Here is a 23,213-nt window from a genome sequence, read left to right as displayed (position 1 = left end):
CTGCAACTAGAGAAAAGCCTACACCCAGCAACAGAGGCCCAGGGTAGCCAATTTTGAAAAAGAGAGAGAAGTGGCCCGCAGGACCCTCACTCGCTGAGGCTCCCAGAACACTTCGAGCCCGCTGAGAGTTTTCTTTCCCTTTCTCCTGATGGTAGCTGATGCCTCTCTGCTTTTGCTTCTTCCCTTTTCCTTTGCCTGGCTGACTTTCACTTCCCAGGAACTGCCCCCAGCTGCTGCCTTTGAACTGTCCCTACACGCTTCCTGCCCTCTGCTCTCTCCTTGCCTTGGTTACCCAGAACTGGCTGGAGCCTGGCCTGCAAGGTGACCCCAGTGAGGAAGTGCGGCAGGAGCCACGGCCTGCTCCTAAGACGTCCAGGGGCCACAGCCCCCTCCCAGGCCAAGCGAGCCACCTCTATCACTGGAAATGAGAAGGCCATGGACGCCACTCGTGGTCGAAGCTGTTTCCTCGCCCTCATCCTTTCTGGGGGAGACTGATTCTCAGGTCAGCTCCTACCTGGTTCAACAGTAACCCCTATCCTCTCTAAATAAGACACCCTGGGACTTCCCTGGTGGCCCCATGGTTAAGAATCTGCATGCCAACGCAGGGGACACAGGTTGGATCCCTGAGCTGGAAATATTCCATATGCTGCAGGATGCCTAAGCCCGTGGGCCACAGCTTCTGAGCTGGTGCACCAGAGCTGCTGAAGCCATTACAGCTGGAGCCTGCGCTCCACAAGAGAAGCTGCTGCAATGAGAAGTCCATGCCCCGCAACCAGAGAGTAGCCCCGCTCGCCGCCACTAGAGAAAGCGCGCCTGGAGCAACAAGGACCCAGCGCAGCCAAAAATAATACATGAACAAACACAAGCTCTGGCTCAGAAGCCCCTACAGCCTGGATGCCTCCCCCACAACTGCTTTCCCCAACACAGATAATCCGCTTCTAAGGGGAGTTTAGACCTGGTCTGAACTTAACCCGAGGCTGCACTCCTTAGAATTCGTATCTGTACCGCAGTCCACAAGGCTCCTTGGTGAGGGTTCTTTGTTGAACTGTTTAACCCAAAGGCCCGGGAAGGCAGGCTCATGCCCTTCTCCCCTACAGCCTACCCTCTACCCTCCCTGCTACCCCAGGGAGCAAATCAGAACCGATTCTTCAGCCAAGGAAAAGGCTATGGTGGGCAATCATGGACTGAGCCAAGGATTTGCCCTCACTCCCGTCCCTACCTTTCCAACTCTCAGTCATCCAAAGTGCCCAGCCCTCTGCCGGGCAGTGACTTCATCCCAGCTGATCTCATCGGAAAAACCACAAGCCCCCAGCTCACACTTGATTCCCTACGGTTTCGTGAGTTTCCATCTCCTTCATTAGGAGACAGTATTCTCCAAGCCAGGCTTCAGCAACACGTGAACTGCGAACTTAGAGATATTCAAGCTGGTTTTAGAAAAGGCAGAGGAACCAGAGACCAAATTGCCAACATCCACTGGACCATGGAAAAAGCAAGAGAGTTCCAGAAAAACATCTATTTCTGCTTTCTTGACTATGCCAAAGCCTTTGACTGTGTGGATCACAATAAACTGTGGAAAATTCTGAAAGAGATGGGAATACCAGGCCACCTGACCTGACTCTTGAGAAACCTGTATGCAGGTCAGGAAGCAACAGTTAGAACTGGACATGGATCAACAGACTGGTTCCAAATAGGAAAAGGAGTACGTCAAGGCTGTATATTGTCACCCTGCTTATTTAACTTACATGCAGAGTATATCATGAGAAACGCTGGGCTGGAAGAAGCACAAGCTGGAATCGAGATTGCTGGGAGAAATATCAATAACCTCAGATATGCAGATGACACCACCCTTATGGCAGAAAGTGAAGAGGAACTAAAAGCCTCTTGATGAAAGTGAAAGAGGAGAGTGGAAAAGTTGGCTTAAAGCTCAACATTCAGAAAACGAAGATCATGGCATCTGGTCCCATCACTTCATGGGAAATAGATGGGGAAACAGTGGAAACAGTGTCAGACTTTATTTTGGGGGGCTCCAAAATCACTGCAGATGGTGATTGCAGCTATGAAATTAAAAGATGCTTACTCCTTGGAAGGAAAGTTTTGTCCAACCTAGATAGCATGTTGAAAAGCAGAGACATTACTTTGCCAACAAAGGTACATCTAGTCAAGGCTATGGTTTTTCCAATGGTCATGTATGGATGTGAGAGTTGGACTGTGAAGAAAGCTGAGCACCAAAGAATTGATGCTTTTGAACTGTGGTGTTGGAGAAGACTCTTGAGAGTCCCTTGGACTGGGAGGAGATCCAACCAGTCCATTCTGAAGGAGATCAGCTCTGGGTCTTCTTTGGAAGGAATGATGCTAAAGTTGAAACTCCAGTACTTTGGCCACCTCATGCGAAGAGTTGACTTATTGGAAAAGACTCTGATGCTGGGAGGGATTGGGGGCAGGAGGAGAAGGGGACAACCAAGGATGAGATGACTGGATGGCATCACGGACTCAATGGACATGAGTCTGAGTGAACTCTGGGAGTTGGTGATGGACAGGGAGGCCTGGTGTGCTGCGATTCATGGGGTCTCAAAGAGTCAGACACGACTGAGCGACTGAACTGAAAACTGAACTGAACATGGTGGTGGGGATTATGGATGGGCTGTGGGGTCAAAGGGACCTACGTTCACATCCTGCTCCATTGCTGTGTTCCTAGGCAAGTTACTGAAACTTCTCAGCTTTATGTTTGGAGAAGGCAGTGGCACCCCACTCCAGTACTCTTGCCTGGAAAATCCCACGGACGGAGGAGCCTGGTGGGCTGCAGTCCATGGGGTCTCACAGAGTCGGACACGACTGAAGCGACTTAGCAGCAACAGCAGCTTTATTTACTTCATCCATAAAAATAGGTACCCTCGCATTTCTTTAAAGCTTTTTCCTTGAGAATTAACTGAAAATTCTCTCAACAAAAATTTAGTGAGTGTCTACTCTTTGCCAGGCACTGCTCTAGATGTCTTTAAAGAGCTTACATTCTAGAGACAGTAAGCATGTAGCCAAACAAATAATGTAATATTATACAGTGATAACTGTTACTTAAAAAGAAAAAATCGACCACAGAGAATGACTAGATTGGGAGAGAGGGACATCCTTTAAACAGGACGATTAGGGAAGGTTGTCTGAGAATATGCCATCCAAGCAGACCTGAAGTGCGAAGGAGTGAGCTGTGAAAAGGCGAGGGAGAGCAGGTATAAAGATCCTGAAGCAGAGATGAGCTTGGTAAACGCAACAATGGTAGGATCAGTGGGGATGGAACAGAGTCAGAGGGAGGGGGAAGGTTGGAGATGAGATCAGAGAGGTGATAAGTGTGGGAAAGATTTCACAGATAGTAAGTGCTCCATCAATTATTCTTAAAGGGATCTTATTTCCCTAACAAGGCTGTATGTTCTTTGAGGGCATTCATACTGAACAAATATTTACTGAGTGCCTGCTAAATGTCAGGTACAGTGCTACAACATAGGAATATAATAATGAACAAGACCATCGTAGGGGAGAAAAATGATGAGAAAATGAGCAGGGTACAGGGCAGGATCAGAGACAGCTGAGGCTACTTGTTGCAACTTGGAGCTGAGCTTGGACTTGGGGGCATCCTGATGTTTGTCATGCTGTTGTGTGACACTGCCAAAGAGAGTGCCCAGTGAATCATTATTCAAATATTAAGAGATGGAAAAAGAGATACAGGATAAATATGAATCAAAAGAAACCATTTAATATCACTCAAAATAGGCATTAAAGTAGAAACCTTCACAAGGGACAGAGAGGACATATGCAGTACAACACTGAGAAGCTATAAAGATTACAAACTATATGCACCCAACAATATCACCTCAAAAAATATAAAGCAACAACTGATGGAGGAATCAACAAGCATAATTGGACACTTAATATAGAGATCTTCTTTGACTTACGAAGGAGTTTTATCTTGAAAACATTGAAACATTAAAACACTGAAAACACTTAATACATTGATCTACTAACCATGGCTTAGCCTAGCCTACCTTAAACATGCTCAGAATACTTACATTAGCCAACAGTTGGGTAAGATTATCTAACAGAAAGCCTATTTTATAACAAAGTATTGACTATTTCATGTAATTTATTAAATACTATGTGCTGTATGCTAAGTTGCTTCAGTTGTGTCCAACTCTGTGTGACCCCGTGGACCATAGCCCACCAGGCTCCTCTGTCCATGGGGTTCTCCAGGCAAGAGTGCTGGAGTGGGTTGCCGTGCCCTCCTCCAGGGGATCTTCCCAACCCAAGGACTGAACCCACGTCTCTTATGTCTCCTGCATTGGCAGACGGGTTCTTTACCACTAGCGCCACCTTGGAAACCCACTGAATACTGTACTGAAAGTGAAAAGCAAAGCAGCTGTTTGGGTACAGCACGGTTGTTAATACCTCAGTTGTGCACCCTGGTGACCTTGTGACTGACTAGGAACTGTGACTCACTGCCACAGCCCAGCATCAGGAGAGAATACTGTACTGAATACTGATAGCCCAGGAAAAGATCAAAGATCAAAATTCAAAGGACAGTTTCTACTGAAAGTGTATCGCTTTCCCATCACCACATAGCTGAATAGTCTCAAGTTGAACCATCATAAGTCGGGAATTGTGTGTATGAACTTAGAAGCTGACAGACTGAATAGTTTATATTTAAAAATTGAAGATAAATATATTTTAATAACTCAATTAGTCAGTTCACTCTAATAGAGAGCTTTATACTCAACAAATAAAGGATACATATTCTTTCCAAGGAATATAAGGAATAGTCACAAAGATCAGTCATGCCCTTCAATAAATTCCAGAGAATTAACATCATGTAGGCCATGCTCTCTGATCATAATGCAATAAATTTAGAAATCAATAACAAAAGGGTAGCTTAAAATTCCTATAAATCTGAAAATGTAAAAAATACCATTACATACTAGAATAGAGAAATTGTAATAAAGGAAACTGCAAAATACAATGAAAACACCAAGTGTCAAAGTGTGTGTAAGATAGTACTTAAAAGGGATTTATAGCACCACACACATTTATTTGACAAACAAGATATATTGAAACCGAAGAGCTAAGTGTTCAGTGCAAAAGCTAAGAGAAAAAAATCAGTGATATTTGATGATGGTGGGTGAGAGGGAAGAAAAGCAATAAATATGAATAACAATAAAAAACAATTTGTTGAAAAGACTAGATGATTCTGTAGTAAGACCAAGAAAAAGTAGAAAGATATACAAACAATGTAAAAAATAATGAGGAAATAATTTACAGTCAAAATAGTTTTAGAAAGATTATGAACTACTGCATGCTAATAAATTGGAAAATCTAAATGAAAGGAATTCAAAGCTGGAAAAACATAAAATACTTAATGATACAAGGAGAAACAAGTCTGAATAGAAAAATAACCATTAAAAATTGTGAAATCATAATGTGATCCCCTCACTCCATCAGATACAAACATATATACATATTTGCTTATATTAAAAAATAAGACTAAATCATAAAAAAATACTTAAAAGCTGCCTATGAGGAAGAGCCAATAATAGAGAAGCTAGAATTCTCTAAATATATCTGTTCTGCAGATTTTATTGTAGAACTATGTAAACATTTAACATAATAAAATTCAATTTATATTAAAATGCAATCCCTAAAAAGTGAAAACAAATTGAAACAAAACCTAACTGTGCATCAAGTTGATTACTCACAGGGAGCTGCTATTCCAAGTGACTTTAAAACAAATAATTGGACTCTACATGCCTGGTGGAATATACCCAAAGGATGAAAGAATGGTAACACGTAAGCATGCACACATACACACATATAAAGTCTTAAACATTTCTAAGTAATTTTACTTATTTTATCTTATTAACTCATTGGCCATACCACAGAGCATGTGGGATCTTAGTTCCCCAACCAGGGATGGAACACACTCCCCCTTCATTGGAAGCAGAGCTTTAACCATTGGACCACCAAGTAAGTCCTTAAAATTTTTTTTAGAATCACATTGGTGGTGGAGTTTTGGTTTTATTATCATTCTGAGACTGTTAGTGTGTAAATAAGTGTATTGGTGTTACTGACAGCTGAGATTTTGACATTCAGAAAAGAGGTAACGGTGGAAGATGGAAGAAGTTAGGTAGTCCTGAATTTGAACTGAAAGTATGTGGTAGGCAGAATTCTAAGATGATTCCCATTGGGACAAGCCTTTGTATAATTGCTTTCTCTTAAGCATGGGCAGGACCTGTGACTTTGACAAGATGCAGTTCTTGTGATTAGGTTTTATTATAGCTAAGGGATAGGATAGGAAAGGATTTGGTGGATATAATTATAGTTCCTAATCAGTTGACTTTAAATATATCAAGAGCGATTATCCTATGTGAGTCTGACCTAATCAAGCAGCTCTTTAAAAGAGGATCTGGAAGTCAGAGACTATACACAGTGAGCCCTTAGACTGATCTCTTTTAATTCAGAAAGAAAACAGAGAAATCTGCTACCACCACTGCCGTTTATCATAGCTGCTGCTGCTAAGCTGCCTCAGTCGTGTCCGACTCTCTACAATCCCGGAGCAACGCACCAGGCTCCCCCATCCCTGGGATTCTCCAGGCAAGAATATTGGAGTGGGTTGCCATTTCCTTCTCCAATACATGAAAGTGAAAAGTGAAAGTGAAGTCACTCAGTCATGTCCAACTCCTAGAAACCCCATGGACTGCAGCCCACCAGACTCCTCCATCCATGGGATTTTCCAGGCAAGAGTACTGGAGTGGGGTGCCATTGCCCTCTCTGGTTTATAATAGAGGACTACCAATACATTGCCATGCGAAAGAGAGAGACTAAGAACTGGATGAAAAGAGAGAAGTTGTTTTTGTCATTTAAATGTCATTTGCATTTATCTGGAAAACCCAAGAGAATTAACAAATTATTAGATCTAAATAAAGTTCACTTTCACTCATAGCTCAAATGAAGTGCAGGAGACCCTGATTCGATCTCTGGGTCAGGAAGATCCCCTGGAGAAGGACATGGGAACTTACTCCAGTATTCTTGCCTGGAAAATCCTATGCACAGTGGAACCTGGTCGGCTACAGTCCATGGGGTCGCAAGAGTCGGACATGACTTAGTAACTAAACCACCACCAAAATTCAGGAAGGTTGCTAGATAGCAAGGTAATATACAAAAATCAATAGTATTCCCATACACCTTCAAAACCCAGTAAATAAGATACTACATTTAATAGCCATGAAACTATAGCATATGTTGAAATTAAACATATGTTGACCTGGAGAAGGAAATGGCAACCCACTCCAATATCCTTGCCTGAAAAAGTCCATGGACAGAGGAGCCTGGCGGGCTGCAGTCCATGGGGTTACACAACTGAGCATGCATGCAAGAAGGTGGAGGGAGATGGGTTGGTAACGATAAACTAGTAGAACTAAAAAAAAAAAAAAAATGTTGAATGCGCATGAAATATGGGTTCCACTTCCTCTGATTCAACCAACTCTTGATCAAAAATACTTGGGAAAAAAAGTTCAGAAAGATCCAAAATACAAAACTTGAATTTGCCACATGCTGGCAACTATTTACATAACTTTGACATGGTATTAGGTATTATAAGTAATTTAGAAAGAATTAAAAGTATACAGGAGGATGCACATAGGTTGTATGCAAATACTACGTCATTTGATATAAGAACCTTGAACAGCTGCAGTTCTGCTATCTGAGGGGCTTCTAAAATCAGTCTCTGTGAATACTGAAGGATGACTGTATCTGGATTAAAAATGTAAAAGCCAAGAAAAAAAAAGTAAAAGCCTATTAAAACACATAAAAGAAAACCTGAATAATCGAGAGCATATTTTATGTTCATTGGTAGAAGGGCTTAACATTGTAAAAATAGTAATTCTCACAATAATTAATCTACAAATTAAATGTAATTGCATCAAAATCCTCGTTGAAGAGAATCTGATTCTAAACTATTTGTGGGAAAAGCACATCTGTCAATTGTTAAGACACTTCTCAAAAGAATGGCAGAAGGGGTATGTGCCCTTCCAAAAAAACGGGATATACTGAAAAGCTAGAATCATCAGAACAGTGCTGACGTAAGAACAGCAAGTAGAGCAGTGAACCAAAGGAGGTCAGAAGCAAAACCTTGATAACAAAGGGGACTGAGACATCACTCCTCTGCGGGAAATCAGTGAATTATTCAGTGCACAGTTGGGAAAGTTGCCTCACTTTAAGAAGAAAAATCAACTTCCATCTCACAACACAGGTATTAAAAAATACCTTAAGGAGATTAAAGTCCTAACTTTGAAAAGCAATATTATAACACCAGTAGAAGGAAATGTGGAAGAATATTATTGGAAATTAGGGAGTAGGAACATTTTCTCTAAAAAGGGGGTTATTGTATGTAATAGATCCTCTACGTGGTCTGGCTTTCTCTTCACCCATTTCCACATCTCGCATCAAATGCTCTGCACTGGTCTACGCCAGTTTACACTCATCTGGTCAGAATTCACATGGTAATTGCATGGAGACTTCAGTCATTCTGTCTCTACCACTCTTGCTAACCCCTTTACATCATAAACCACATAGGGTCAGACCCCATCAACTGTAGGTTCAGGCTACTTCTTTTTCTATTTCTTTTTTTTTTTTTAGTTAATTAATTAACTTGTTTCGCGGCATTGAGTGTTAGTTGCAGCACGCAGGATCTTCATTGCGTCATGAGACCCTTCGTTGCAGTGCACAGACTCTCTGGTTGTGACTCATGGGCTTAGTTACTCCTGCTGCTGCTAAGTCGCTTCAGTCGTGTCCGACTCTGTGCATGTGGAATCTTAGTTCCCCAACCAGGGATAAAACCCGAATCCCATCCACTGCATTGCAAGGCAGATTCTTAACCGCTGGACCACCAGGGAAGTCCCTCTTTCTCCTTCTAACCCTGCTGCCTCCCATCTATTTAGTGACAAAAAAATTCTACTGTGATGGCGCTCTCTTTTAATGAAAACAGACTCTGCAAAACTATGACTGCTTTTGTTCAAAAGTTCTGTTTCCAAAAATATCTTCTGCTGCTGCATTATGTGGGGGTTTGTGGGCTGCTTTAGCTTAAAGTGAGGAGCAGAGAGGTTGAGTACTTGACTAGAAGATTCTCCACCATGATTCAAGTTCTTTCTTTTCTTTTTTCAAGTTATTTCTTTGATGATTGTTTTTGATCTTTCAATTCCAGAGTTCCTCAGTTATAGCTGCTGCTGCTGCTAAGTCGCTTCAGTCGTGTCCAACTCTGTGCGACCCCATAAACGGCAGCCCACCAGGCTCCCCCATCCCTGGGATTCTCTAGGCAAGAATACTGGAGTGGGTTGCCATTTCCTTCTCCATCAGTTATAGCAGATGCAGTTAAATACTGTTGGGACTTCCCTGGTGGTCCAATGGTTAAGACTTTGGTTTCAATGCAGGAGGTGTAGGTTTGATCCCTGGTCAGGGAGCTAGGGGGCTTCCCTGATGGCTCAGCTGGTAAACAATCCACCTGCAATGTGGGAGACCTGGATTCGATCCCTGGGTTGGGAAGATCCCCTGAAGAAGGGAACAGCTACCCTCTCCAGTGTTCTCGTCTGGAGAATTCCAGGGACTGTATAGTCCATTCGGTAGCAGAGAGTCAGACACAATGAGAGACTTTCACTTTCACTTTCACGGAGCTAGGATCCCATGTGCTTCATGGCTAAAAAAACCAAAACGTGTAATAGAAGCATTATTGTAACAAATTCAGTAAAAACTTTAAAAATGGTCCACATTAAAAAATAATCTTTCAAAACAAAACAAACAAACCAACAAAAACAGTTATCTGCAACATTTGCCTGGGATAAATCCTTGTTGTCAAGGGGCTGGGACCTATTGGGGCTAACCAGAGGAAGCCCAGGATTTACTAAAGGCTCACACACAGACCACTCTTTGCAAGTACTGCCAGGTCCTTTGTACAGCTGGCTGTAAAACTTGGTGGAAGAATTCCTAACTTTTCCCTCTGCCAGCAGAGTAGAAAAGGGCACTGGCTGGTGGTTAGAAAACAACACAGTCTTGGCTCTGCCACTTGTTACCACTTGGTAAACCTGGGATTGTAGAATTGTGACTATTCTACTTCTAAAAGTGGAAAAGTGAATTGCTAAGTAACAAACTTGGGCAGTTAACACCTCTTGGTTCGAATTTCTTCATCTATAAAATGATACTCCCCTATTGCCTACCTCACTGAGTGACTGTAACCATTAAACAAGGTATAATACGGACATAAGATATTGTTATGCACCAAACAAATGTAAAGTTTAATCTCGGGACCCTACTCCTGGACATCTATATTCAAACCTGGGATTGTAGAATTGTAACTATTCTAAGAGTGAAAAAATGTATAGCTTCTCATAAATCAACTCAACACCCATAGCTTATAAAGAGTTAGGAACTATATGCAGGCTCATACATAGAGTACCATCACATTTAGAACATCAGTTAGGATATTACCATATGTAAATGGTTGAAGATTCCAAGTATGGTTGCACATAACAATATAAGTAGATGCTACAAATTTCTGCAAAATATGCCTAAAAACAGTCTTCAGCAGATGCTTCTAAATTCCCTCTAGATTACAGCTTTTGAACAAAACAAAAGCCCAATGGATTTGGACCAGAGATGTCTAAAATCTCCTCCACCCCACAACTGTTTTTATTTAGTAATAAATTTCGAGCAGATGGAGAAACAAATAAGCAAGACGATGCCTGCATCTGCTAATAAATTAATATTGCTGAGCCAAAGTGGTGGAAGAATCTTGAGTGGGCTCTACATGTTAGTAGAGCACAAAGAATTCCACAGCTTCTGCTTTTCAGGAGTTTATAATCTATATTGTTTACATATATTATTGTTTGCTAGCATTTTTTGAGGACTTAGTATATGCCAGGTAGTATTCTTAGTGTTTTACTCATGTTAACCCATTTAATCTTCCTAACAACCTATGAGATATACACTGTTATATTATCCAGTTTACAGAGGAGGACACTGAATCTCAGAGAAACAAAGTGTCTTTGCCCAGGGTTGCATGCTAGAGACAGAGCGAAGATTCTAAAGATTATACTCTTAGCCACCATGCTAAACTGGTCTTTTGCAAACACACAGATAGGAAGAAATAAAACATCCTATGACTTCACTTCATATTTACTACATATATTTTTTTAAACTAATTTATTTTTAACTGAAGGATAATTACTTTCCAATATTGTGCTGGTTTCTGCCATACATCACCATGAACCAGCCATAGGTATACGTATATCCCCTTCTTCCTGAACCTCCTCTACTCTACATGCTTGATTGTTTTTGCAAGTGCTCCTTCCTAACCCTCTTAGAGTGCTTTCTAAGCCTGTATTGCAGCACTTAACGCTGAGCTTGCATATAGTAGGAGCTCGGGTGGTATTTATTGATTTGATCATGGGCTTTATTATCTTAGATACCTACATTGCTTTGAACATAAAATCATCATAAGAACTTAAGGATCTGACCAAGGTCATGAAAGATGTGTCCAAGCCTTGAATTCTGGTGCGTTCCAATCCCACGATGTTTGTACTTCTTTGCAAGTTGTTTTCCCTCCTTGTCTCTCTCTGGAGGCTGTAAGCCTCTTGAGGACACGTATAGTTTCCAAATCATGGTTGCATCCTCAGCCAGCAGCCCAGTGCCTGATGCACTATGTTATTGAGGAGGTTTAATTGTGAGTGACAGAGCCCAACTGGCATTTGTTAAAGCGGAAAGAAATGTGTTGGAAGGATGCTGGGGGAGCTTGTGGGCTGAAGACAGAGGAAAGTGAGAGCTGCAGGAAGCAGAGGATCACCCAGGACTCCAGGCTGCCAGAGCTCACGTCCTTTCAACCCATCTCTTCTCTGCCTGGGGAGAGAATATAGCCTCCAGGGCCCTGACTTCACAGCCTTCTAGCAGAACTAAGAGACACAGCAGTCGGGGCGTCTTTACTTCCTCTCCCTCAGCTCCAGTAAGAGCAATCTTGAGGAAGACTCTGATTGGCTGAGCTCAGGTCACGAACTCACCCCTGACCAATCATTCTGGAGCACTCCCATTGGCCAGACCTAGGGTGTGTGCTTATCCTTGGATGCTGGGGAGTAGGCTGCCAAGTAGACGCTGAATGTAGTACTTGGAGTAGGATGATGTGAGTAGGAAGCATGCCAGGTAGACAAAAAAAAACAAAAGCTGCCATGTACCTAGTAGGTCCTAAGTAATGATGATTGAGCTGCTTTCCTGGAGGCTCAGACAATAAAGAATCTGCCTGCAATGCAGGAGACCTGGGTTCCATTCCTGGGTTGGGAAGATCCCCTGGAGAAGGAAATGGCAACCCACTCCAGTATTCTTGCTTGGGAAATCCCATGGACAGAGGAGCTTGGCAGGGTACAATCCATGGGTTCACAAGAGGCAGACATGACTTAGTGACTAAACCACTGCCACCACCAGTGATGATTGAGGATATGGGTTGGGCGTGCAGAGTCAATTATGTCCTTGAAGAAATGATTTCATATTGAAAAATGATAGGGCTTCCCTGTCATTCAATTTATATATGTTCATTCATTCCACAAAATTGTTTGAGTGTCTATCAAGGACCAGGCTCTCTTCTTGGTGTTCGGTATACCTATCAGAAACAGTTTCTGTTCTCTTGGATTTTCCTTTCTAAAGGAGAGAGACTGATAACAAATAAACACGCAAACACATGCTATGTCAGTTGGTGATAGTATTTTGGAGACAAAGCACGGTGACGAGAAAAGGAAGTGAGGAGAGCAGCGTGGGGCCAGGCTGCTCGGATGAGATGACGTCTGACCAGAGACCGGACGGATATAAGAGGGCAAGCTCCAAGGGCAGTTGGTGATGGAATGTTTCAGGCTCAGGAAACAGCAAATGGAGGAGCCCTAAGGTGGACACACGCTTGGTGTGAGGAACAGCAAGGAGGCAGAGAGAGTGGCAGATATGAGGAGATGAGATTGGAGTAGAGTGGCCTTTACCGTGAGGCCAATAACACTTGCCTGGACCTCTGCTCTTGTGGGGGTTTTGGAGTTGTGGGGAGTTTTAGGTGGGGTGGTGAGTCAGGCTGCAACCTGGAAGCATTTCTGTGTACATGTGTCTGATAAATTGTCTAAAGGAATATCAAAGGAGAGGGGCTTACTGATGAGATTTATTCTCTCACTCTAAATTAGCTCACAACTCTGTACTTAGTTTTATATTTGTAGTTTGTATTATTTTCCTTATTGAAGACCCAAGTCCCTCTTGACCTTCCCTCCTGTTCACCTATGGTGGAAGCTTCAGGTTCAGCAAAACCTGGGTCCAACCCGAGACCAGAGGGATTGGAGGTGGCAATGGGTAAAGCTGGTCACTAAGGACCTAGTCGACCTTGGCTGAGATTTTGACATTTACTCTTAAGTGAGATGCAGTATTACTGGGAATTGTTAAGCAGAGTAGCGATGTGACCTGAACTATCTTTCTAAAGGATCACTCTGACTGCTGACCTTGAGGCAGACTGTGTGAAGAAGCACTTTCCAGTTGAGATACAATGAGCACCACATGTGTCATTTGAAATTGCTTATTGTGGCTATGGCTTAGTTGCTAAGTCATGTCTGACTCTTTGCAACCCCATGGACTTTGGCCCGCCAGGCTCCTCTGTCTATGGGATTTCCCAGGCAAGAATACTGGAGTGGGTTGCCATGTCCTTCTCCAGGGGAACTTCCTGACCCAGATCTCCTGTGCTGCAGGTGGTCTCCTTCTTCGCAGGCAGATTCTTTACTGATTGAGCTACGAGGGAAGCCCCTACACACACAAAACAGTGGAAAGAGACAAGTGAAATTAACTTTAATAATGTACTTTATTTATATTTAACATAATACCTCCAAAATATCATTTCAACACATAATCAAAATGATTGAAATATTTTACATTCTTTTTCTCATTTTGTCTGAAATCCAGGGAATATTTTCAGACAAAATGGACTAGTCATTTTGGACTAGTCACATTTCAGGTACTCACTAGCACATATGGCTCGTGGCCTAAACAGGTCCAAAGCAACGTGCCGTGGCCCCAACCTTCCCAAACTAGGGGGTTGTTGGCACTTCCTTGCCACTGTCTGGGCTGGTGAAGCACTCGGAGGGCAATTTCCAAACTCTTTGGAAATTAAGACTGAAGTGAATGATAAGGGAACACCCCGGGCTCAGATTGGAGGTTTCACTATGATAACTTATATGTAACCCTTTGAGTTCTAATTGTTTATCTATGTTAAATCATTTCATCTTAATAACAGTTTATTCATGGCAATCCTATTACTATTTCAGATTCGCAGATGAAGAAACTAGGATCAAAGAGAGATGAAATAATCTATCCAAGCCCACACTACAGTCTGATTTCAGAGTTTGTATTCCAATCTTCTACACCAGTAGTGGTCCTCCCTGTGAAATACTTCATTCTTCCTTTTCTCCCTCACTTGTTTTCCATTCTACTTCCCTTTATTGATAGTATTCTTTCCTTTTTTCATACTTTTATTGATCACACTATCATATTTTTCTGTAACAAAAAGTTTTTATATGTACATTACAATCCACTGACTTGGGACTTTAATTCTATCTGCAAAATCCATTTTAGCCTAAGTTTGGAGCTAGACTACATAGCCAGAGAATAAGAGTCTTTAGAATTCTGCCTGAGTTTTTCAACAAAAATGTTCTCTCTCTCTTTTTTTTTTTTTGCCACCTTTATTGGAGATAGTTGACATATAATTCAAAAATGTTCTTAGGTCAAATTTTCATTAATGTATAACCTACATACAGAAAAATGCCCAAGTCACAACTGAATAGCTCGATTATTTTCACACCAGAAACATATCCATATAACCTCTGTCTAAGACAAGGCTTTAAAGAGTTTCATAATGTATTGTTGTGATAGGCAGCCTCTAAGATGGCCCCCCACAGTGATCCCTGCCTCCTGTTATTTTTGCCCTGTGTAATGCCTTTCACTTGAGTGTGGATTTAACTGATTTGCTTCTACTGAATAGAATATGGAAGAAGTAATAGGATATCATCTTCAAGGCTGAATTGTAAAAAAGACCATGCTTCTGTGCTGAGTGCTTACTTTCTCTTAGGTTGCTTGCCCTGTAGGGAACCAGCTGCTCTGTCATGAGGCAGCCCGTGGGGAGGCCCACGAGGCAGGGGACAAAGGTCTGCTGACAAGCTTCCTTGTGTAGGAACTATGGACCCCGTCAGCTGTCTTTAGATGAACCCGCAACTCTAACTGGCAGCTTGATTACAACCCCATGAGAGATCTAGAAGCAGGAGCACGTAGCTGAGCTGCGCTCAGATTCCTGACCTACCAAACTGTGAGATACTAAATAACAATGCTTGGGGGTAATTTGTTATGTAGCAATATATAACCTCTATTAAATCCTAGATCCAAATCCTTTATCAGCTATGAATGTGAAAGTGAAATTGCTCAGTCGTGTCCGACTCTTTGTGACCCCATGGACAGTAGCTCCAGGCTCCTCCGTCCATGGGATTTTCTAGGCAAGAGTACTGGAGTAGGTTGCCATTTCCTCCTCCAGGGAATCTTCCCGACCCAGGGATGGAACCCAGGTCTCCCACATTGTAGACAGACGCTTTACCATCTGAGCCACCAAGGAAGTCCTTATCAGCTACAGGTATCAGTAAATATATTTTATCACTCCGTGGCTTGCCTTTTCACTTTTTTGATAGTATTGTTTATAATTAGAAGTTCCTAATTTCAAGGTCCCGTTTAACAATCTTTTCCTTTCTTCTTAGTACTTGTATTCTGTTTAAGAAATCTTTGTTTTTCCCAGGTCAAGGAGCTATTCTATGCTATCTTCACATTTATATATAAAATCCATCTGTAATTGATTTTCGTGTAGAGTGGTTTAAGGTAAGCATCAAAGGGAACTATTTTTCATTACAGATATCTGATTGACTCTCCATTTATTGAGAAGACAATCCTCTCCCCATTGCATAGGAATTACATATTTGTCATGAGTAAAATGACTGTATATGTGAGGAGTTTTTTTGCTGGGCTTTATACTATTAATACTCCTTTGGTTGATTTGTCCTCTGTAAAGCAATATCACATTGTCTTAATGATTGTAATTTTACAATAAATCTTGATATCTGCTAGTGTTAAGTCTTAAATTTTCTTTCTTCTTTCAAGATTTTTCTCACTATTTTTCGTCCTCTGCATGTCCATATAGACTTCAGAAATAACTTATCAATTCCATCATATATATATCCACATAAAATGCTGTGGAGCTTTTGACTGGAATTATTACAGTTAAATTTAGGAATAAATGACATCTTTCCAATACTGAATCTTCCAAATTCATTAAGATGGTATGCCATTCTGTGTATTTGAGTCTTCTTTAATAAATATCAATGTTTTGTAGTTTTCAATGGAGGAGTTTCACACACCTCTCATTAGATTTATTCTTAGCTTTTTGATGGTTTCAATGTTCCTGCAAATGGTGTTACGTTAAAAATTTTCAGTCTGTTTATTGCTGAAACATAGAAATAAAGTTGATTTTCTGTTTTTTAAAGTCTGTGTTTATTTTTGGTTGCACAGGGTCCTCGCTGCTGCACTCAGGCTTTCTCTGGTTGCAGGGAGAGGGGGCTACTCTCCAGGTGCAGGGCCCAGGCGTCTCATTCTGGTGGCCCCTCTCGTTGCAGAGCATAGGCCCGAGGCATGCAGGCTCAGGAGCTGCAGCTCGTGGGCTCAGTAAGTGCAGCACACTGGCTTAGTTGCCCTGAGGCAGATGGAATCTTCCCAGAGGAGGAATCAAACTTGCATTGGCATGTAGATTTTCAAGCTCTGGACCACCAGAGAAGTCCTCTCCTGTTCTTAATATACTAAATGTCCTTATTATGTTAAGACATGAGTAATCAATTTTATCAAAGAAAAATTTGCACCTATGTAGATTATTTTACCACTTTCCCCCATTTATTTTGTTAACATAGTGAATAACATTGATTTTCAAGTGTTAAACAAAATTCCCTTTATCAAAATGTTTTATTCTTTTTCTATGTCACTGGATTCAACTAGCTATTTTCTTTGGGGTATTTGTGAGAGAAATTAGCCTGTGATTTTCCTGTCCTTAAGTTTTGGCATCAAGGCTATGCTGATCCTATAAAATGAGCTGGGAAGTGTTCCCTCTGTTTCTATTTTCTGGAAGTGTCTGTGGAAGAAAGGTATATTTCTTCTTTAATTGTTTAGACTGATTCACTAGAGAAACCATCTGGGCCTGGAGTTTTGTTTGTTGTTTTTGTAAGGAGGGTTTACTTACAAATTCAATTTCCTTAATAAATAGAAAACATGAATAGTCCTATACTTTTTTCTTGTCAATCAGTCATAGAAAGTTGTATTTTTAAGGAAATTGTTTTAGTAATTTTATTTAAAATTAGTTATTTATATTATCTTCTTTTGACTTATTAAAAGATCTGTAGCAATGTCTCCTTTTGCATTCTTTTATAGGCATATTGTAAACAAATACTTTTATAATCTATTATTGGATTGACTGATGGATAAATAAAATTTGGTATGTCCATACAATAACATGTTATTTGGCCATAAAAAGGATGAACTAGTGATCTAAGTTACAACATGGAAACATCTTGAGAACATTAAGTGGAAAACGCCAGTCACAAAGGACCACATACTATATGATCCAATTTGTATGAAAAGTACAGAATAGATAAATTCCCTGGTGGCTCAGAAAGTAAAGAATCTACCTGCAATGTGGGAGACCCCGGTTCAGTCCCTGGGTCAGGAAGATTCCCTGGAGAAGGGGATGACTACCCACTCCAGTATTCTTGCCTGGAGAACTCCATGGGCAGAGGAGCCTGGCGGGCTATCATCCATGGGATCACAAAGATTCAGACACGACTGAGCAACTAACAATTGCCAATTGCACTTTCTCTTTCTTTCATAAAGACAGAAAGTACATTAGTAGGTAGAAAGCAGCTTAAGACTGGGGTTTGGGGTGAAAGTGAGAGTGACTGCCAAAGGGTACAGAGTTTCTTTTTCCCTTTTTTGGCTGGCACAGCACACATGGCATTCAGGATCTTAGTTCTCCAACCAGGGATGGAACCTGTGCCCCCTGCATTTGGAGCTCAGAGTCTTAACCACTGGACCACCAGGGAAGTCACTATAGTTTCTTTTGGGGATAAAGTAAGTGTTCTAAAATTGATAGTGGTGGTAGTTGCCTGGCTCCATGACTATGTGAAAATCCATTGAATTTTATGGTATGTGAATTATATCTCAAGAAAGCAATTAAAATCTATTATTGGACAGAGTACTCTTTGATCTGAACTTGGTTAGATCCTCCTTCAAGTTTGTCAAAGTAACGTATTGGAAACTATCCAACTTGAAAAGAATTTATTACCTAATCATCCATGTTTTCACCCCAATACCAGTATTTCAATTATCCCCTTCTTTGGTATCCTGGAGCATGGTATGATGGAACCAATAAGACACTTTGCCTATGCTAGTTCTCAGGGAGATTGATTTTAGGAAACATTTCATATGAATGCATGCCTGTATATCCTTAGAAAAGTCTTTGCAGCTATTCAGGGGCACAGATAGGGCTTGTTTGAAGATTAGCGCAGTAGGCTATACTGCCTCTCAGTGTAGACATGTGAGGGACGGAATCAGTCACGCTCCAGTGTCTACTCGCTGTATGATGATGTGTTCCATACAAGCCCCCTTGTAAGCCAGTCAGGAACAGCATCTGGGTCGCTGCCCCAGACATGGGTATGTCTACAAGGTCAGCTCCAGTCCAGGATGTTTGAGATGGAGATACGGCGTCATTCAGACAGGCCTATCGGCAGCCACAACAATGAGCTAGACAAAATAGCTGTGGTTTCATTCCGTGACACCGAGCTCAGTGTGCCTTCGCTCCACCTGAGTCTGCCCGCACAAGTTTGTCAGTTACAGGGGGATTTATATAGCAGGGAAACTTGATCCTTCGCCTTTCCCCTTTTACTTTTTCATGAGCGAATTTAATCTTTGTACCTGCCATGTCTGCTGAGTATAATTAGCATGCTGACATCAGAGAGACAGTGATTCTCAGCTAGCTTTATTTTGGAGTGGAAATATTTGTTACTTTGGATAAACTTAGGCACACCCTTCAACTTCCTTATCCTGAATGACAGCTTTTTAATCCTTAAAAATATGTCAAGGGCACATAAATATCTGTGTCCAGACGTCACCTAGAGTTACTCTGTCCTTATTAGCTCCCCATTTGGTGGGTGACATAGGGTCAGTGCCCTCCTTAGGGACTCCTGAAACTTCCTGGGAGACAGGTCCTTGTGGCCACCTGACTCCACAGCTCTGAACCGTATCAGTTTGGGGCTGTCTTATTCTTTCACTCCTGCTGTCCATTTTCCACCCAGGTCAACCCAGTGATGGAGTTCAGAACCTCTTCTTGTTTGGTGGTCTCAAGGGTTGAGGAGAGATCCCGAAATCCTATGTGTCCAGCAGACTTCAAAGAAAATTTGAGGGAAATAGAGGGACTTACTTTCAATCCACACAGCCACTGTAAGATTGAACATCAGACACCACCGTTTCCCTACCCTGAACGGGGCTCCAGACTCCTGCACAGGCTTGCTTGGCCTTCTCCTCTCATTCTTTATTTCCTGACTTTCTTACAAAGGAGGAAACAGACAGAACAGGCTCCATCTTGAAAGCAGGACTCCATCTAGGGCTGGACTGTGGACTTTGAGCTGTATGCCCAGTATCTATGGAAATGACACACCAACTGGAAAGGCAGGACCCTGGAAGGAAGAGCCCTAGGGCTCATACCTAGACTCTCCCATCCCCTAAAAGAAAACCCTAATTATCTGTGTAACCGAATAGAATCATGCTTATTGGGGTATGACCACAGGCCTATTGCTAATTGTCCACTGTTAACTACCTAGGCTTAAGGCATCTGAATCACGGCTTAACTTTGATTGTATCTTTCTTTTCCTTTGTTCAGACTAGTTTCAGGGAATTTGGAAAGGTGGGTTTGGGCACGTACACTTAGGTATAAAGTTTTCACAAAAACTGGTCCAGGTCCTTGGCTAAGAGGAGACTCTGCCTTGGGCCCGCTGGTGTAATAAACTGCACTCCACTATCTGCATTGTCCTTCTGAGTGAGTCTGTTTCCCAGAACACGTGGCTATAACACTTATGCATAGTGAAAGCCAACATCCCACTTTCTTAGACAGAGAAACTCCTTTTTCCAGCCCTTTCCGATTCTAGGTATCTGCCTGCATTCCTTAGGACACCAAGCTTTAAAATTAGTTTTTATAAAAATTTGTCTCATTTGGAGACACAGGCTCTATCCCAGAGTTGGGAGGATCCCCTGGAGAAGGAAATGGCAACCCACTCCAGAATTCTTGCCTAGAGAATCCCATGGACAGAAGGGCCTGATGGGCTACAGTCCATGGGGTTGCAAGAACTGGATATGACTTAGGACTTCCCTGGTGGCTCAGATAGTAAAGTGTCTGGTGGCTCAGACGGTGAAGTGTCTGTCTACAATGTGAGAGACCCGGGTTCGATCCCTGGGGTGGGAAGAGTCCGTGGAGAAGGAAATGGCAACCCACTCCAGTACTTTTTGCCTTGAAAACCCCATGGATGAAGGAGCTTGGTGCAGGCTACTATCCATGGGGTCGCAAAGAGTCGGGCACAACTGAGCGGCTTCACTTCACTTAGCGACTAAACAACCATCATGAAGGTTATAGGCACCCTTCATCATAGAGATGAAGGGTGAGGATTTTTGCTTTTTTGTTTTTAATATTAATGAGGAAAAATCCCTAGGAGAATACAGTATTGCATCTTATAGAATAGGAAGGCAAGGAAAATGGAACCAATCACCACTGTTTATTGAGTGCCTAATATATTCCAGGCACTGACCTAGCAGCTGGGGCCCAAAGGGAAGCACAGGCAGACACAGCTTTGCTCTTGTGAAGCTTACAGTGCTGGAGGGAAAGAGAAACATCAATTGGATATTCACAGGAACAAAATGAGAATACAAAGTGACAAGCAACAGGAATGTGGGGTGCAGTCACATGCTACCTAGAGGAGAAGTCTGGGAAGGCTTCCAGGAGGATATGGCTGCAGAGCTGTGAGCAGAAGGCTCAGGAAGGGTTAACCTGGGGAGAGGAGACAGCATTCCAGGCCCAGGGAGCAAGGTCCAGGCCCAGGGAGCAGGGTCCAGGCCCAGAGAGCAGTCTGTGCCAAGACTGGGCAACAACAGAAACCTCTGACAAAGGACTAAAAGGCCCACATGGCTGGGGCTGCAAAAATAAGCGGAATAAGATTAGCTTGGAAAGGGGGGCAGGGCAAGGTCATTCAGATCTGGGTACTAGGTTCAAGTTTGCGTTCTGAAGAAACCTCTTGCAGTATGGGGAATGGATTGGAATGTTAAAAAGTCTTGAAAGGAACTGTTAACTGCCTGGAGCACCCATAAGGAAACCCCAGCTGACATACTTATTTGGAGCAGGACGTCATTGTTGTGTAGGTATTTTAATGTAATTTTTTAACTAAATGAACATGTACAACACACACAAAACACAAATAGTTCAAAATACTGCATATGTTAGTTGCTCAGTCGTGTCCAATTCTTTGCAATCTCATGGACTGTAGCCCGCCAAGCTCCTCTGTCCATGGGATTTTCCAGGCAAGAATACTGGAGTGGGTAGCCATTCCCTTCTCCAGGGGATCTTGAGGACTCAGGGACTGAACCCAGTCTCCAGCATTGCAGGCGGATTCTTTACCGTCTGAGCCACCAGGGAAGCCACAAGTGCCATTAGGCTTGTATAAGACAGTCCTCGTCACTGTTCCTCCCATACCCCTTGCTGAGGATCCCTTCTTCCACTCTTAACCATTCATCTGGTATTCACTATCATCCCGCACCCCACCCCCTTTAAAAACGTAGTGTGGTTAATGTACTATTTATTTTTTAGTTTTTAAACACTGTTTAAAAGAATTCCTCAATCTTACCTCACATCCCACCACAGCCCCCTCAAATTCTATCCTTGTCCTGCCAAAGAGTGAGCATCACCAGCATTTCCTTTTTATTTTTCCCACGTGAAAAATAAAACAAAACACCAATATTCTGACTCATTCAGTACCTAAAAAATCCATCAATCAGTGAGGACAGGATCAATATATTCCACCATAATATATAACTTTGTGAAGACAAAATCACCTTCACTGTACATCTATCTTGAACATATTTGAAGCAGTAAGGATTTTTACCTTTTAAGTAAGAATTGCATCTTTAAGGTAACATAAGAATATTCAAGGAAATTACAGTTGAATTATATGTGCTAGTTGCAAGACATAATAAAACTGTTATCATTAGCAGGCAAAAATAATCTTTATAAGACAAATGTCTGGGAAGAGAAGTGTTAGAAAGGTTATTAATCTAAGATATTCAATATCATCTATCAATGGAACAGCGAAAGAGGCCTCTCTCCTGCAGCTGCGCAGTGTGAGCTAGAAAACAAGTGAGAGATTCTTGACCAGAGTCCAGAAAAATAGGTTAGATGTTTTGACCTCCAGAGAAATCAATGCTAAGGAAATACTCAGAGAAACAAAGATTTATGCCTCAGAATATTCATGACAGTATTATTTATAACAATGGAAAACAACCTCAAATGCCTCAAAAGTATGAAAATATATATTACATCTATAGAATAGGACAATCTAAAATCATTAAATTCATGCTCTCAAAGAACAGTTAATGCTGTGGGAAAATGCTCTTGTTAAATGAGAAAAACAGTTGAGGTCAACCTACACGTAAAAATATGTGTGTGTAATATACATACATCTATAAGCATGTTTAAATACATAAAATATCTTTATGTACACCTCAGATTTTCTAAGTGCCTAAACACAGCTTTTTCTCTGCGTGTGGCCTACCACTCACATACTTCAGAATCACCTAGGGAGGTTTATTAAAAATGCAGATTCTTAGGTTCTACCCCAGACATACTGAATTAGTCTTTGGAATTAGAACCCACGGATCTGTGTCTACCTATGCACACTTGTCCGCCTGTGTGTCACCTTGAGTGATGCTGACTCACATTTCAGTTTCAGGATCACTCACTGGACTAAAGCAGTAGCTCTCTGGATTGCTGGAACTGTGAGTGTGAACATGCT

The 23,213-nt window shown here is 41.9% G+C and overlaps 1 long non-coding RNA gene across 1 annotated transcript in view; it reads left to right on the top strand.

Moving 5' to 3' along the window:
• Positions 1-561: 561 nt before the first annotated feature.
• LOC114110426 (uncharacterized) overlaps positions 562-23,213 on the top strand; it is a 33,182-nt gene continuing 10,530 nt past the window's right edge. The window contains exons 1-3 of the long non-coding RNA XR_003586672.3: positions 562-15,706; positions 15,866-15,945; positions 16,633-16,785. This is a non-coding gene — a long non-coding RNA (uncharacterized LOC114110426). The remainder of the gene's footprint in view (positions 15,707-15,865; positions 15,946-16,632; positions 16,786-23,213) is intronic.

The sequence above is a fragment of the Ovis aries genome, chromosome 23 (assembly GCF_016772045.2).
Source record: "Ovis aries strain OAR_USU_Benz2616 breed Rambouillet chromosome 23, ARS-UI_Ramb_v3.0, whole genome shotgun sequence".
Lineage (NCBI taxonomy): Eukaryota > Metazoa > Chordata > Mammalia > Artiodactyla > Bovidae > Ovis > Ovis aries.
The sequence above is the reverse complement of the archived record's forward strand: the minus strand, read 5'-3'. Positions and strand labels throughout refer to the sequence as shown.